Genomic DNA, 19,083 nt, shown 5'->3' with positions numbered 1-19,083 from the left:
GAGAGGTCGGAAAGCTGCCAGTGTTGTCAGATTGTGATGTAAGTTGACCCTTCCAGGTTTTGATGGGTGGTTGGGGACTTAGAAGAAACATGATTGTAAAATTGGTGACAGTGAAATTTAGGAAAGAGCTATGCCGATAGACCTCCCTGAAAAAGCAAAAAAAAATGTGAAGATATTTGTGTCCCATGTGGAAGTTCACCAAAGGGTTACCTCAGCAGAGGAGGGATATAAATATCAAGTGGATAAGATGACACATTCTATGGATACAGGTCAACCTCTTTCTTCAGCCATTCCAGTCATTGCCCCATAGGTTTACCAAAAAAAAAAAAAAAAAAAAAAAAAAGGGACAATGGTGACATAGGCACAGCAAAACGGGCTTCCACTCTCTAAGGCTGATCTTATTATATATAGCCATGGCTGAATGTCCAATCTGGCAGCAACAGAGATCAACACTGAATCCCCCATATAGCACCACTCCCTGAGGTGATCAATCAGCTCTCTATGGCAGATTGATTACACTGGACCGCTTCCATCTTGGAAATGGCAATGTTTTGTTCTACCTGGAATAGACAATTACTTTGCATATGGATTTATCCTACCTATAGGTAATCTATTTATATATAAATCTACCTGTAGATATTTATAGGTATATCTATAGAGATAGAGATAGCATTAACAATAAATATAGATATACCTCCTACTGGTTATGTTTCTTGGGAGAATGCTGACTAATACAGGGTTTGATAAAGAATGATGATTAGGTGAAAGCATCTTAGACCACTCTGCAATCAAAGAAAAATAACAGCAAAGCCATCTGGGAGTCCTCAAGCCAAAGTTGGCCACTAGAAGAATGCTGTTTCTTTGAAGAATGAACTTGCCTTAGTATTTCTGCCATGTTCAGTTATTGGATGAGAGTACCCCAGGGGAATCATGGCCTAGTGCAAATGCAGTGAAATGTTTCAGAGCTCAGAGGCTAGAGTCTTTGTTTAATTAAACTTCCTATACTTGGAGATCTATGAGGTGCATTTTCACAGCTGCCACAATATTGCATGTGACACAGCAGCTATCCATTGAGTTACCACCTAGTTTTGTTAAGTCAGTCCATCATTATTCCCTATGGATTAGCTGGTTTGTACAAGGACCAAGCAGGTGAATTGTTTGTGCATTCGATATGCATAACCAAAAGAGTATTTTTCAGTTCTTCTGATTCTCCATCTTGATGTGTGGTATGGAGGACAAATAAAAGGGTTTATCTCTGTATCTTCTTTCCATAATTCTATAATTAACAATTCATGGATCCATGTAAATGTTCTGCCAGATACTTAGTATATCTCTCCCAAGTATATATTTGGTAATGGTAGAAATAACTATAGATGTGGGTCTACAGATCATTGTACCCACCTATTTTCTGATATTCTGAAACTTTATAACACCCCTTCTACATATGTGAAAGCAAAATTCCATGGCAGTCTCCCCAATCTTCAAAACAGTCATAGCCTAAGAAAATACCCACTACTAACCTGCTCAAAGTTACAAATGTCTCTCCCAATGGAGCATTCTTTATTGCCTCAGTAAAGAGACTAGCTTCTGGCCTTCCATGGGATCCTAGTCAGGTGGTCAGTTCTTGGGTCAGTTCTCAGGTCGCAGTTCCATATTAGCTCCCTTCTAATATTCCCTTTTTCATAAAACTCCAAAACTATGCCTGGAATTTTGATATCTCTACTTAATTTCCTTTGGATCATTGTTGAGTCTAGATTTTAAGTAGTCATTCCCTTAGGACCACTCTCAGATGGCTTTGCTAAATTAAAGGAGATGCTCCTACATTAATGAAAATTCTCAAAGATCTGTCCTTAGATTCTATTTCTCAACGTTCTTCTACCCTCAAGATTCACTATTAGAGTTTTTTTTGTTGCTGTAAATACTTGTTAGTGTGAACCTGAAATTTGCTGGTTTATAGGATTTTTTCTTCTTCTTTCTTTTTTGAAGTTGTGCTTACTTTAACCTATTAGGCAGGGCAAAGCTGTTTCTTGACATGGGTTGTCAGTCTAGAGAAAGTCAGGGGTGGGGCCGGAGCAGGTATTGAGGAGAAGAAACATCATCCTGCAAAGATGAGGTTAATGCATGATTTACAAGCAAAGGAAGACTTTTCTTCTGTGATCAGGGGTGAACGTCAGTTAGTTTGAGGAGTAAAATATATAATACCATAGAGACACAGATCCTGCCTTTAAGGTATCTGCAGTCTTATAGTTACATTATATAATTATGAAATGCTTTTGTTTCTAAGCATTTTTTTCATTTATTGATTTGTTTATTTTTATAACAACCTTGTTATGTTAAATAGAGGTTGTTACTGTCATATGGAAAAGGAAACACAAAGGAAATTAAGTTCTTGATGTCAGAGCTTATCTCTGTCCATTAGACAAGGAGATGACAATTCTATCATCTTCATAGATACCTAAATGTTTTCTCGTGGGGTTTGGAGAATCAAATGCTCACATCATCAGACAACTGGGTGTATTATTGACAGAGATCATAGGTCAGTAGTATTTACATTGCACTAGAAATAAGTCCTTAGAAATCACCAAGTTGAACTTAACATTCAGTAAAGTAATCCATTTTATAACATCCTTCAGGAACAATCATTCAGCCTTTTTTTGCAAACTTCCCATAATGGAGAGCTTATTATCTGTTAACATACACTTCCTCTGATTTATCTATGTAATAGCCAGCCATCTGCCATCTAGCCATATATAAACCCTTTTAAAAAATCTAATGTGACAGGGCTATTCTTGGGATCTAATGTATTATATAACATCAACAAATATTATTTTTCATTTTGAATATATATATGGATTCCATTTACATTTTTTGGTTGTAAACATAATTCCCAGGACATAATCAGCAATCAAACTAAATACTGAAATGGTTTGGAATATTAAAATGTGATATATTAGATTTAAGTGTCATTTTCATGTTTTGTTATTTTCTGAAACATTACACTTAAATGTTACACTAAATATTTCATAACTAGAAGATCTAAGGAAAGGTTAAAAAACAGAATTACTGATGTAATGTGAAAAGTTAATTTATTATCCAAAAATTCAAAATTCATTAGATTTTACAGCACGTTTGCACAAAAGGTATTAAGATGTGTGAGAATGATTACAAGAAAGATGAAATTAAGTTAAATACATATGCAACAGTTTTACAGTGAAGACTGAATTATTTATATGAAATATGCAAATTGGATAATAAAAATTAACACACATTTTGGAAGGAAAGAGGAATAAAAATTCTTAAAATATATATGCTAGCATGTGTTTTGCTACATATATATGAATGTGTATTTCAAAACTTAAGAACACTCCCCACAAAGTGCTTTCATTAATTTATCAATTTGTGAAGTTATAAAGATGATGGCCTACTGCTATAGAGCAATATAATTTCTCAGAGGTTAGAATAGGTAGATTTTTATTTTTATTTTACCAGAAAATCACTCTAAAAACTTCAGATAAATAATTCAAGTATAATAAATCCTAAGGCTGAGATGGTAGAATTACACATCATATTTTATGGGTACTTCACCAGTTACAATTTTGCAAGTGCTAAGAAAAATATAAAATAATATTAAGATTATACAGAATTATTATAATGTTATAACACTGTATTTTGTAAAGAAATAATGCAAAGAGAATTTGAAAATAAAATTTCCCCAAATTCTATAAAATAAACTAATTTAATGACCCCAAAATGAGTTATACTGCCATTGACTCACTGTTTTGTTGGTTATCAAATTAAAAAAAAAAAAAAATATATATATATATAATATATATAAAATATATATATATATTATATATATATATATAGAAGATGCTAAATACACATATATATATACTATATATTTATATATTTATATATGTATATGCATATTTATATATATATAGATAGATATAGACATGTATGTATATATGTATGTATTTAGCATCTGTTATATGTAAAGGACCCTATTAGACACTGGGAATATGGGAATATTTTGGTGAATAGGTGAGATTTTAATCTCTGCCCTTGTATAACTTGAGGACTTTTGGGATAGACTGGCATTAAATAAAAATAAAAAAATTATCTACAGTCCTCTAATTGTCATTGTGATAAATACTATGTCTTAGTTAGTTTGGGCTACTGTGACAAAATACCACAGATTGAGTGGCCTAAATATATATATATATTATTTATTTATTTCTCACAGTTCTTGAGGCTGCAAAGTAAAATCAAGGTGCAAGCAGATTTCAGTGTCTAGTGAGAGGCCTTTCCCTGGTTTGCAGTGGGCTGTTCTTTTGCTGTGTCCCCACAGGACTGGGGGCAGAGGGGGAGCAGAAAGGGAAGGAAGGAGGGTACTAGACAGCATGCTCTGTCTCTTCCTCTTCTTTTAAAGGTACTAATCCCATCATGAGGGCTCTATCCCCATGACTTCATGTAAACCTTATTACCTCTCAAAGACCTCATTTTGAAATACCATCACACTGGGGATTAGGGCTTCATCATGAGTACTGAGAAGACAGACATTTGGTCTATGGCATAATATGAAAGAATATTGGAGGAAGTGGGTATTGTAAGTTTCGCCAATCATATGAGTCACTTTATTCCATACTAAGGAGACTTAATTCCACAGTTAGCCTTATATAAATTGTTGACTTTCCTTAATTTGACATTTTATGTGACCTTTTAGATGTATTTGACTATGTAAATTAGTCTAAGAAATATGATAGAGGGAATTTTTAAAGAAATCTGGTTATTGGACTTCTCCACATATATAGTATTTCACACACACACAAAAAATCACTGACTTTATGTTTGAAAGGTCTGAGGTAACAAAAATATTTTCAGTTTATTTCATTGAATTCTCACAATAATTATGTGAGATAAGAGCAGTTATTACCTTTGTTTTACAGATGAGGAAACACACCTAGTATAGGGTAGGTAGAAAGTGAGGAAACCAAAATTAGATATAGACTTTTTGACTCCAGAGTTCCTATGCTCAAGCATTGTTGATTTTGTGCAATACACATCATACAAGTTTGAAAAGGTGGCTGTTCTATATTGTATATTTTATATGTATTAAATGAAAGCCTTATCATTTGTCTTATATTATACTGGAATAAACTTTGATAAGAAACTCAAATCTAAATAAGCATGACCAAATCATATTTTTTGTGTAATTGCAGCAAATATATTCCTCTATGCTTCAGTTTGGGGTGACACAAAAAGTGATAATTGTTTGGTATCACTTTTGCAAACAGGGTATTAGTACATGTGAATCCTAGTCATCATTATTCATAGTTTTATATTTGTCCCCAAATTTATGATCCTGAGTATGCTGTTTGTTATCTTTGATCTTTAATCACCTCTCTAATTATAAAGAAGTAGCATCAAAATATGCAGCTAATAATAGGGGATTGCGATATATTTGTTATGTCTGGGAACGTTTTGATGTGCAATCAAAATCAGAATGTCCTTTGTCTAATGAAATTATCATCCTGTAAAATTGATGAACCTTGTTGACGCTAAGAGGACAGAAGCATTTGCAAACAAAGAAATTGGATTTGCTTAGAAATACTATAAGTAGATTTGACATTATAGTCACTCTGTGATGAGCTCATCTTTCTTCTTGTCTATTCCATATATACACACATTTAGATGTTTATTGTATCCTAAAGAAAATGATCCTGTCCAAACCATGACTTTCTATCTTAGCAATGTCATGTATAGTCATTGCAAAAATACATTATATTTAAATTCTACATCCATGAATTTTCTAAAACTTACATTGGATTGCTCCCCTTTAGTCCATTATAAATTATTCATGTGTCTTAATTGATAAAGAGAAAAGAAGGAGGAGGAGGAGGATAGTGATGTATATCATGTACAGTTCAAATACAGGAAGTGTATCATCAGAAAAATGGCAGAGCTGGAAAACCAATACCCTCCTTCATTATATAAACATTGACTCAGCAATAATTTATGGATAATGTGTGTGTGTGTGTGTGTGTGTGTGTGTGTGTGTATGAATTGCAGAAACAATGTTCCTGTCCCTGGTCCACTGTCATAAGATCAGGAAGAGTCTCCCTAGCTCTCAGCTTCATCTAAGGAAGGAAAGGGTTTGGTTCACGCATTCAGTGCCCATATTCTATTCAAGCCCCCAACAGATTGGATGGTGACCACCCATATCTGCTTTACTTCTTGTACTAATTCAAATGCTAATCTCTTCCAGAAATACCCTCACAGGCACACCCAAAAATAACCAGATATCTGCTTATCCCTTGGCCTAATCAAGTTGATACATAAAATTAACCATCATAAATAGTACTTTTTTATTATTTTAAAGAAAGCATGACAGCAGTTTACAGTATTAGAGCTGAAAGGTACATGAAAGATTGTTACATCTAAACTCTTTTGAAAGAGAATGAGTCATCTGGCTAATAAGTACTTACTCGGACTAGTAAGTGGCAGGGTCTGGACCAGAATTAGTTCCATTGCTTCCTCATAAACTCTTGTTTCTTTTACACTACATTGCCTCCAAGAAAATTGTTATTAAGGAAAATAAGGTGAAAGAGGTGGTAGTAACAACATGCATCCTTGTACGTTTTGTGTTCCCATGTATAAATATTAATAAGTGTGCTAATTTCAAAGGTTGAAGATTAAAATAATAAAACATACAAAACTTTTAGCATAGAGCCTGATGAAGATTAAGCCTTCAATAAAATGTTAACTCTTATTCTGACATCTTTAAGAAATCGTTTCACTTTATATTGAAATTTCAATTTTCCTGTATCTTTGCATTTTCTTCTGAAACATAAATTACCATCCATGCTTGCAGTATATTTTATTAGTCCTAACCCTAAATAGGACTTCTGAGTGTTGCTTGCATGCCCGAATTCCTCTTTTAATTGTTAAGGTTACATTTTTAGGAACCTTAAATTCATCACACATAAATGTGCTTTAATATCTGTAGGGATTATCAGTGACCTTTGTCTACCTACAGGCCTAATTGCTTAGAAATGGATACATTCACATGAGAAATATGTAATTTCAGACATAGAATAGGCATGTTAAATACATTTTGTCATATTTGTAAACAGGGTACAGATTTCATCTGTCACATCTTATAAAATTTAGTATGTGCCACAATTGTGTTAAGGATCTTAATATATATCATCTCATTTAATGTTGTCAGCATCTTTATGCCTTAAACCTGGCTTTCTTTAATTCCTTCTTTTCCCCCTCCCTCCCTCCCTCCCTTCCTTCCTTCTTTTTCCCCCCTTTCTATAACCATTCTATAAATATTTTTCAGCCTTAAGATGTGCTAGGGAATGTGATATATTTGTACCCCAGCAGAGTTTTAGAATATTAAAATAAAGACTCCTACAATTAAAATTACCCAGCAATATACTTATTTCATCATATTTGTAAAAGTATCTAAAAGGCATGGTGGAAAACCATAGATAATAATGTCTAAGAGTGCCAGGGGAATTTAGGGGGAAGTGTCACAGAAATGGTGACCTGAAGGTAACTGGTGTACTAGAGGGTTTTGAATCCTCAGTTTATCACATACAAGCTATATGATTTCAGATAAATTATTTGATGTTTCTGATACCGGTCTGGCTCATCTTTAGATTGGAAAAAATAATGCCTACCTAGGAAGACTGAAATAACCATTGAAAACAATGTCCCTACTCTAGCTTAGGGCATATGGTTTCCACGATATATAGTGATTGTAAGGAGAAATATATGCTGTAAGTATACATGAAGAAGTTAATCATTTTAATTAATAATTTTCTTTGGATTAAGATAAAATTAATAGTAGTTAGAGGAAAATTTCTGTCTAGCATATAAAAACATAATTTATCATTTGTAGAAAAATAAGCAGGTGTGTTATTTTCCTACAGCCCTTTTAAGTAATGTCATGCATAAGGTATTCTTATTGCAAAAAAAAAAAAAAAGTAAATAAAAATAAAAGCAGCATAGTTTAGTTACTTTTTATCAATTTCATTGCATGACTACCAGAATTCAATTGTAATCTTTGTAGGTAACAAGATAAATACACATCCTTCAGGAACTAGTACAAAAGTGTTTCTCGCTCTCAAATAAAAGCATTAACATTAAAATACTTCAAGTACACTCACAAAATGTTCTGAAGTTGAGCCTCACAGAAAAATAAGAGGCAAATGGAGAATATCATGCTCATCATCCAGTACTGCACCATGTTTATCGATGGAAGAAATTAATCATTAAATAAAATAATCACCTTGAATAATATTATTTTACAATTAAATAAGGTGAATTCCTGAATAACACCAACACACACACACACACACACACACACCCCTAACTATTGTGGTACATCTAAATAAATGTCAAATAACACACTTCAAGTCCTATCATTGAAAGATTTAAAACATCAGAATTAAAGGTTTATGAGAAAGAAAAAAAACACGGAAAAAGATCATATACAAAGGATTGGAAATAAGATAGTGTTGGACTTTTCACACCCTAAAAATGAAGGAAATGAAATAATGCCTCTCCTGCAAGAAAATGATCTTTAACCAAGCAATTTATACTCAGACAAAAAAAAAAAAAAAAAAAAAAAAAAAAATCAAAAGTGTGAAATCTAATGATATTTTCTGATAGTTGAGTTTTAAAAAATGGTTCTCCCATTCACACTTGCTGAGAGACCTACTGGAAAATGCTCTCCACCAAAATGAGAGATCATATTGAGAAATAATATGTGTTCCAGGAAACAAGGATCTAACAGAGAAGTGAGGCAAAAGGAATAGGCAGCATGATACTGATAGGAAGTCCCAGAAGGACAGCTGGGCTTCCATCTGGAAAGAAGTCAGTCCAGATTGCCAAGATACAAGATGGAAGTCTACAGGGGGGAGACAAACAAGCTAACAAGAAAGGGATTACTTCTTACATTTCACCATATTTGCAGGAGTCTAATATTAAATTCAAGAGCTTTGAGAAAAGAAAAAAAAAGATAAATTGGGCATCATGAAATTAAGATTTGCTTTGTAAGAGATAATCTTAAGAGAATAAGAATTTAAGTCACAGACTGGCAGAAAACATTTGTACTTCATATATCTAGCAAAGGATTTGTGTGTAGAAATGTAAAGCACTCTCAAAATTCAATAATAAGGAAACAAACAGCCCTAATAAGAATAGGCAAAACATTTGAGCAAGTACTTTACCAAAGAACATATACAGATGGCAAATAAGCATTGAAAAGATGCTCAAGATCATTAGTGATTAAATCACAATGAGATATTGTGTTAGATCAACTGGAATGGAAGAGACTTCTTATATCAAGTTTTGTAGATAATTTGGAATAACTGGTACCTCAAAAACTGCTGATGGACATGTAAAATGATAAAACAACTTTGGAGAACATTTGGCAGTTGTTTAAAAAGACAAACATGTAGCAACCATCTGATTCATCATTTCACTCCTAGGCATCCAGTATGATCAATAAAAAACATGTCCACAAAAGACTTGTAATGGAATGTTTATAGAAGATTTATTTATAATAGACGATACCTGAAAATACAAATGTTCATCAACAGATGAATGGATAAGCAAGTTATGGTATATCCATGCAATGGAATACTACTCAGTAGAACTACTGATAGTGAAAGTACACAAAATCCTTCTGTTGCATAGTAGATGGCCACCAATATATATGAAAAATCAAGTAAAAACAAACAAACAAAAAATCAGTGAAATTTAGTGTAAAATTTGGGTTACAGTTCCAACATATAAAGAACTTGGTAGTTGTTGTTCCCATCCTTATGCAAAATAAAGCTGAAGGAAATGAAAATCAATGACTTTTCTCTGTCCCACCAGAAAACTGAGGTTGCAGGGCAAACTGCCACCTTAAAATCTAGAGAGAGAGGTGGATAGAGAGAATCACAACAGATATATATTTACTTAGAGCACAAACTGCTGGAGGCATAAACTGGTAGGAACACTTAAATGGGAATTTCAATCAATTGTTTAAGGCTATGGGGACTAGGAATTCCTGGGAACCACAATCATAGGTGGACCCCCACACTTCCCTGGGATTTACCTTCAGGATATCCACCAAGTTCTTATTATAAATATCTGAGAATGATCCAAGTAGGACCCAGGCAAGGGGATGGGAAGAGTAATTATTTTAAAATAAACCTTCGCCTTCTTTATAACAAAAGCTTTACTCTCCAGGGGGAAAATTTTAATAGAGTTTTGTCATAGGACAGTGGGGAAGGACATCCCTCACGCTCCAGATCCCTCTAGCCTTTCTTTTTCAGCTAAGAGGAGGAAATTGTATAAGAAGGATCACTGTAAAAGTCACAGTCTAAACACACCATACCTTTAAAAAACTGAGATTTAACGTGAAGATTGTAAAAGGCTTGTCTACCCTTATACCTTACCACCAAACCAACAGGATTCCAAGATAATAATAGTAGATTTCAGCTGAAAGAGATGCAATATACAAACATTCTCTGTAGAAAAGTACTTAGGAAAGTCAAGGTCAAGAAGGGAAGTTAAATACAAAGACACTAAAGGAATTTGAAGCCTTTGGCACCTATAGGTACAGCAAACACTAAGTAAAGCCCAAGTCCCAGTCAGACTAACATAGATTCTCACACTAAAGGCTCATTTACTTCAGTACATATTACCTGATACAATATGTTTGAGTTTCAACAACAACAAAAAAATTTGCAAGGCATGCCAAAAGGCAAGAAAGAACACAATCTGAAAAGATAAAAAGAACATCAGAACTAAACTCGGATTTGACACAGATGTTGTAATTGCCTCACAGAGAATTTAAAATACCTATGAATAATATGTTGAGAACTCTTATGGAAAAGGGAGGAAGAGTACAGGAACAGATGAGTAATGTAAGCAGAGAGACAGAAACTCAAAGAAGCAAAAAGAAGTGCTAAAAATAAAAAACATTGTAATGAAGAATGCCTTTGATTGTACATTAGTAGACTGTACACAGCTGAAAACCTGAGGAAAGATCAGTGAGCTTAAAAATGTATTCAATAGAAACTTCCAAAATTAAAATACAAAGAGGGAAAAATGGAAAAGAAAAATCAGCAGAATATCAAAGAATTGTAAGACAATTTCAGAAGCTATAACATGTGTGTTTTGGAATAGCAGAAGGGAGACCAGAACTGATGAAATGTTTGAGGAAATAATGGCTGAGAACTTTCCAAATCTTGAATGAAGCAAGAGGGAAAATTGACACATCTTACCTAGAGAGGAATAAGGATAACAATTACAGTTTCTCATCATAAACAAGAGAGAGAGAAAGCGAAAGAGAGAGAGAGAGAGAGAGAGAGAGAGAGAGAGAGAGAGAACATGAATTACCAATATCATAAGTGAAATACAAGTCAACATTATTATTATGAACATTAAAATGGTAATAAAAGAATACTAAAACCTTTATGTCCCAATATTTGATGTTAGACAAAATGAACCAATTCCTTGAAATACATAAACTCTCAAAAACCATGAAAGAACATAGACAATTTGAATAAAACTATATCTATTAAATTTATTCAGCAATTAATGCCATCCCACAAAAGAAATCACCAGGCCCAGATGATGTCACTGGTGAATTCTACCAGCTTTTCGAGAAACAAATAATGCTAATTCTACATAATTTCTTTCAGACAATAGAAACAGAGGGGACACTTTCTACCTCATTCTCTGACTCAGTATTAACCTAATGCCAAAACTAGACAAAGACATTAAAATAAAGAAAAAACTATATATAAATATCTCTCATGACCATGTACACAAAATTCTCAACAAAATCTTAACAACTGAATGAAACAAGAAATAAAATAAAAACGATAATTGGCATTCCACATATAAGGTTGATTCTGTGTTTTAAAATTAATCGATATAATCATATCAACAGACTAAAGAAAAAAGATTATATGATTATATCAATTGACAAAATCCAACAGCTAAATCATGAAGAGAAAAAAAACACACACACAAAAAAAACAGAACAAAACAAAACAAAAATCCTCTCCGAAAGCTAGGAATACCGATAAAGATAAATATCGATAAAGACAAAAACCTACAAAATCTACAAAAACCTATAGTTAATATCGTAGTTAATGTGAGAAGTGAGATTCTTTTCTCCTAACATCAGGAACATGGCAAGAATGTTGTCTTGGCACTCCTATTCAGTATGTACTGGAATTCCTAGTTAGTACAATTTGACAAGAAAAGCAAATAAAAAACATACAAGTTGGTAAGGAAGAACTAAAGCTGTTTTTATCCCCACATAAAAGAAATCTCTTGGAACTAATGAATGAATATAGAATAGTCTCTGATACAAGTTAACATACAAAAATCAATCACTCCTCCATGTAACAGCAATGAACAATTAATATTTAAATGAAAAAATCCGATTCATAATAGCACAGAAAAATAAATAATTAGACATAAATCTAGGAAAATATTTATAGTCCTAGATGCAGAAAATTATAAACTCAGATAAAAACAATTTAAATGATATCAATGTGAGATATCCCATGTTTGTTGTTTGGGACCCTTAATATAGTTAAGATGTGAATTCTTCCTTATTTGATCCACAGATTCAGCACAATCCCAACCAAAATCCCAGCAAACTATTTTGTTGACACTGGCATCTGGTTTTAAAGTATGGAAAGACAAAAGACTAGAATAGCCACAATACTGAAGAAGAAAATGTTTGAGGACTTTATATGATTTTAAGACTTACCATAACGCAAAAGTAATCGTGACAGTGTGTTACTGGGGAAAGAATATACACATAGGTCAGTGAAACAAAACAGAGGGTCTAATAAAAGACCCACACAAATGTAGTCAACTAATCTTTGAAAAGAAGCAAAGGTAATTCAGTGGGAAAAGGACAGTGTTCTAAGAATTGCTTTTGGAATAATTAAATATCCGTAATTTAAAAAAAAACAAAAAAAACAGCAACACACATACAAACTTAGCTCAAAATTAATTATACACCTAAATATAAAACAACTAACTATAATATTTTTAGAAGAAACATAAAAGAAAAACCTAGGTGATCTTGAACTTTGCAGTGGATTTTTTTAATATCAACAAAAGCATGGTTCATAAAAGAAAAAAATTGAGAATTGAATTTTATTAACATTAAAACGTTCTGCTCTGCAAATAACATCGTTAAGAAAACGAAAACACAAACTGAGAGAAAATATTGCTAAAATGCATATCTGATAAAGGATTTGTATCTCTATATACAAAGAACTCTTAAAAGTCAACAAAAATAAAAGGAAATATCCCAATTTAAAAAATGTACATTAAGACGCATTCCCAAAGAAGATATGCAGGTAACAAATATACATATGAAACAGTACTCAACATCATTTGTCATTATGGATTTCAAAAATAAAGCAACAATGAGATACCACTAAACCCTATTTGAATAGTTAAAATCCAAAGAACTTAAAATACTAACCAATGGCAAGGATGCGGAGTAATGCAAACTCTCATTCATTGCTGGTAGAATTAAAAAATATTACTGCCACTTTGCAAAACAGTTTGGCAGTTTTTTAAATAAAACTATACATCCTACCACATTCCAAACAATAAAATATGGAAATGGAAGGGGGATAGGAATCAGTAACTTATATAAAGTGGAGAAACCTGACAAACAGTACTTCAAGCTACATGGTCAAAATTAACATAAATTGTGGTTAGTCATATTGATACTATGCACCTTCAATATGATGTGATGAAAATGGCACTTTTGTGGTCTTCCTCCCTAAAACGTATTACCCCAGTCTAATCATGAGAAAAACATCAGACCAATCCCAGTTGAGGGACGGTCTACAAAATACTTGACTAGTTTTAAAGAAATGTCACCCAAAACAAAGCAAGTCTGACAAACTGTCACAACCAAGAAGAGTCTAAGGAACTATGACTATCATATATGATGCAGTAGCCTTGATGGGATCCTGGAAAAGAAAAAGGACCTATGGTAAAAACTGAGGAAATCTGAATAAAGTATGGACTTATTAACTAAAGTTAGTTAAATAACCAACGTTAGCTCATTAATGATTAAACTTGTATTATACTAATGTGAGATATTAAAAATAGAGGAAACTGGATGATGTGATGTGTACAAGAATACATTGTACTCTACCTCTAATTCTATAAAATACATTTAAAATTATAAAAAAACACACACCTAGATTTAAAGATTAAATTCAAGTATATATACATTTTATATTGTATTATGTGTGTTATATATACTGTATATAGTATTTTGCATTGTGTTATATGTATTTTATGTATATTTGGCAACATAGAAGTAATTTCTTGAGAAAAATAGATTAAAGAGTAAATTTATATTCTACCGGGAGTTGGACAGATACATAATGATTTTGACATTGATAGCTGTTTTCACATCTTAAATCTCTCATGAAACATTTTAATTATTTAAATGAATGCATTTTTAAAACTTTAGTAATAATAAAATAGAATTTTACTAAGGGTTAATAAATTTTGAAAGGTTCAAGAATTAATTTATTCTACATTTTTGTCACTTAAATAGATGGCACTTTGTTTTGGATATGTTAGGGTCACTTATCTGTCTACTGTCAATGTCATTTTATTGTTTTTTTCCCTTGTCTGTATGTTTTACTCCTTTCTTTTTCACTTTCACTATATCTTTTCAATTTACTTTCTTTTCTCCAGCAACTTTGTTTTGCCTCCTCCACCTTTTTCTTGACTAGAGATTACCCTCCTTTTAATTTCCTTAAAACATTTAAGAAGTATGAGTCATATTGAGTTTGTTTCTATGACAGTATATTTTGTTTTCTTTTTATGTAAATTCATAGCAAATAGAACCCCTCATTCAGCTGAAGAGTGAACATTTCAAATTATACAGTTTGTTTTGCCTTTCAAAATTATAATTCATAACTTTTATTTTAACATATCAGGTGGGAATATTAATACAGGATTTTCTTAATTTTCCAGTCTGGACCTGAAATGACTAAGGAGAGGGCCATCTTTGACCTTGCCCAGACCAGTGACCTTTTCCACCACAGCCATTATTTTCTTACTTGTCTAGCCATTCAGATCTTTAAAGAATGTGGGCCTCAGGCAGATTTCACAAGACTTAAAAATCACTATTAAAGACCTTAGCCAAGGAATATATCTCTAGCATATACAAAAAAAGATGTAGCAAAATCTGTCACTTCTGTGGCATTTAACATTGCCAAGGAATATATTTTAGAAAGCAAGGATTGGTACCTGAACTTGGCAAAATAATTTCAACACTCAAAAGAGCTTTGGCTCTAAGTCAAATATAGCCTCTGGCTTTTCATGTGCTTTAGCTTTGTAAATTTCAATGACAGGCTAGTATTTTAACCAAAAAACAAAAACAAAAAAAAAAACATTTTAAAAAATTTTTATGGAAACTGAAATGTATAGACAATGGAAGGAAAGTTTCACCAAAATTGAGGGGAAAAAAAAAAAAAGACAGAGAGACAGTCTATAAAATAATATTCTTAATAAAGTGTGGGGAGAAGGGAAGCCTAATATAAGGCATAATTTATCCAAATTTTTTATTTTATAAAACCATTTCTGTTTCCTAACAGCAAATAATCATCTTGGAAAGATATGTTATTAAATCATCATTTGCTTTTTAATATTAATATTTTCAACCTCTAGATAATTTTGATCTTGCTGAGGTAATATTTTAAATGAAAAATTAGAGTGTTACTAATCAATTTTGTATTCCTTAGAGTGTATTCTGATATGTCAGCAATGATCTCTATACCTTTTTACAATGTCGTATGTAAAATGCAATGTTTTGATTCAATTTAAACACAAGACAGAAAAGTTAATGTAAAATCCATAAGAGTAGTTAAAGCGATAGTCCATATTTGGTGACTCCTTTATAATCTATATTTAATTAGTTTCCAGGAATCATTAATTCTTAATTTTAATTATAATACATTGATTTTTCTTTCCATTCCCATTACCAATTTTGACCCAGATATTATACACTAACTTAATTACAGCAAATATAATTTAAATGGTTTCCTTAAATGTAGCTTTTTCTCATTGTGTTATAAAAAGATCTCAGTCAAGAGACAGGGCATATTATCATGAAAGAGTTAAATAATGAAACCTGATGTAATCATTTACATTCTCATTTTAATCATCTGCAAAATTGGAATAGATATGCTGATATGTATGCTTTCTGATTACTCAAATTGTTTTGAAGGCTACACACACACACACACACACACACACACAAAGATATTATGATACTATTGCAAATCATTTCTAGCCTAGATATTTACAGAAAACATATTTTAATTTACACCAGACAAATTCTATTTCTTATGATATATTAATTACTTTTTAATAATAGCTATTTTAAAATGCTGAGGCTTATTCATTGAGCATGTGGAATAAAAAGGAAAATAGTTTTAAAATAATGGCTAAATTTAATCCCTAGCCATTGTAGCATGTTAAAAGAGTATCAAGTAGTGATACATTTATAAGTAAATGAGAATGAGCAAAACAGAAAGTCCTGACCTCATTCCAACCCTAAACCTAATCCCATCACATGCTTCATTTCTACACTCATCCTGGTGGTTCATCCTGTCTCCTACCATCACTGACCCCTACACATTCCCTATATTCACTCCATTCTTGACTGTTCCTTCATTTTAGAATTATATAAAGGTAAGGGATAGAAGTAAAATGATTTTCAGAGACTAGAATGAAGAAGAATATTTACATATCATTTCCTGTGTAAAAGGTATTTTGAGGCATATAACAATGGGATGTGAAGACACATTGGGAAGGGCATCCACCTTAAAGTTTTGAAGTCAAACATAGCTTTCTATAGAACTGCAATCTAAAGTGACATTTAATTCCACTCTGGTGACTTCTTTATTTACTCTTTTGTCTTTCATAATTTTTTTTTTCCCCACGAGTTTTCTACATTTGATTTTTCTATCCCTTGACTCCTATTAACCCACCATTTCACTCTAAATCTTTCTGTTGCTGTTACATCAATTAAACTGCGTTGTAATCATCAAATTTAGTAAACTCACTTCATAACTCATGTAAGTAGTAACTCTTTAAAAATTCTGAAGACCTTTTCCTCCTTTGTTTTCTTTAACAGAATGTGAAGTTATTTTGAAATATTTTCTTTCACCTATCTTATGAACATTATTGTCTTTAAGAATTGTATCTTTGTCATAGTTTACCTATTAGCCCCTTTGCCTAATCTCATGTTTTCTTGGTAACAATGTTTTAAAATATTCTTCTTCTTAAATTGGTTGGCTCCATTTCATTGCTGTTATCTCAACTTTAATTTTACAATGTACTATTTGTGCCCTTTTCTGGATTCCCTGCTAGGATTTTTATCCTTCATGCTATTGGTGGCTATATTGGCAATTCTTAAACACACATTTTCATTCCCCTCCTACAATTTTAATCTAATATGTGGTATCCAAAATGGGTTCTGCACTCTTTAGAGGTCAGACACAAAACATTAGTATTTTATATCTGTTAATTTTATCTCATATTTCTGATTCATTTTTGTGTACGTTTTATCAAGTATAATATATAATTTATAAAAGTAAATACCTATTTATTTTGGAAGTCATACTTCTTAATGGGGTAAAAAATGTAAAACACCACTGGTATAGGAAATCAACTACAAATTCATTTAAAGCTTCCACAGTTCATGATGTGATGCATTGGGCACAGTGCAAGTGAGTTACATACATTACCTCTAATCTTCACTCAGCTATCTTTCATTGGACGCCTATTATAATTCAAACACTATAATAGGCACATTGCTTTCAAATCATTCTTTGTTAACATAAGATTTATTTGTGTGAATCTATTTCCTTATGTTTTAAGTCATTCAAGAAGATTATAAATTTGAAAGGGAGAATATCATTTATGTTTTATTACTGTTGAATCTAAGTTGGGCTTTCCTTGTTAGAGTAACCTAACTACAAAGCTAATATACAGGTGATACAGCTCACATCATCTGAAATTACTTGGCAATTTTTCCTCTGAAATGTTATCAAAGTGGCATTGCTGTCAAGTGATAATATGGTTGTGATTATGTAGAATGCCATGAATGGCTCCATCACAATCCCTGGATATCTCGGCACTTGGCTCAAGAATTTCTAAAACGTCAGCATCACATGGGATGAAATTTATTTCTTATTTCAATTATTTAAACATACTATGAGCATATATGTATGTGGGTGTTTGAGTGTGTGTATTTAAAAGTGAGCAGAAAGCCATTTCGCTTGCTACTTTGTACAGGATTTGAACCATGTCTTTATAAATGAAGAACTGAGTCGCACATTATTATACTTACCTTCTGAATCCAAATTACAGCTCTTTATTCAAAAGTATCCATATGTGATGTTTATATTAATCTTCTAATAAAAATCAAAGCATTTTGTATTCAGCATATACAGATGCAAATTGACCTCATAGAAGTTTGCTGGGTTTTTATGCTACTATTTTTATTTAAATGTTTTTGAGATGAAAATGCAACACATCAAGTCACTTTCTCTTAGAAAATATAAATGCACGATAATTAGGGACCCAAAGAATTCTGAGAAGCGTGGGATTAGCCACACACTAATGTGAGCTCACATCTGCAGCTAGTCTAAAAATGTCACACAGACCTAATTCTGCTTCAATGCAAATGTAACTTGTTTTTTTTTTAGCATTTCTGTGTGGAAATACATTGGTGACTATGTTTGTTTCAACCCATTTACTATTTCTTTTTCAACTGGGCCACTGGGAAAATAATGTGCCTGTGCAGGTTGATACTATTGTAAATTTGTGATTTACAACCACAAAGGTATTTCAGTATTGTCTAGTGATCCTTCTATTTTGTCTTAATTAACTTTCTCACACATTTTCCTCAATTTATTTCAAATCTTGTCCAGTCTCTTCCCTCCAAACTCACCATCTCCACCAATCCCCTCATATTTCATAGAGAAATTAGAAGGT

Source organism: Rhinolophus sinicus, linkage group LG05 (genome assembly GCF_036562045.2).
Source record: "Rhinolophus sinicus isolate RSC01 linkage group LG05, ASM3656204v1, whole genome shotgun sequence".
NCBI classification, from domain to species: domain Eukaryota; kingdom Metazoa; phylum Chordata; class Mammalia; order Chiroptera; family Rhinolophidae; genus Rhinolophus; species Rhinolophus sinicus.
Note: the sequence above shows the minus strand (reverse complement) of the source record.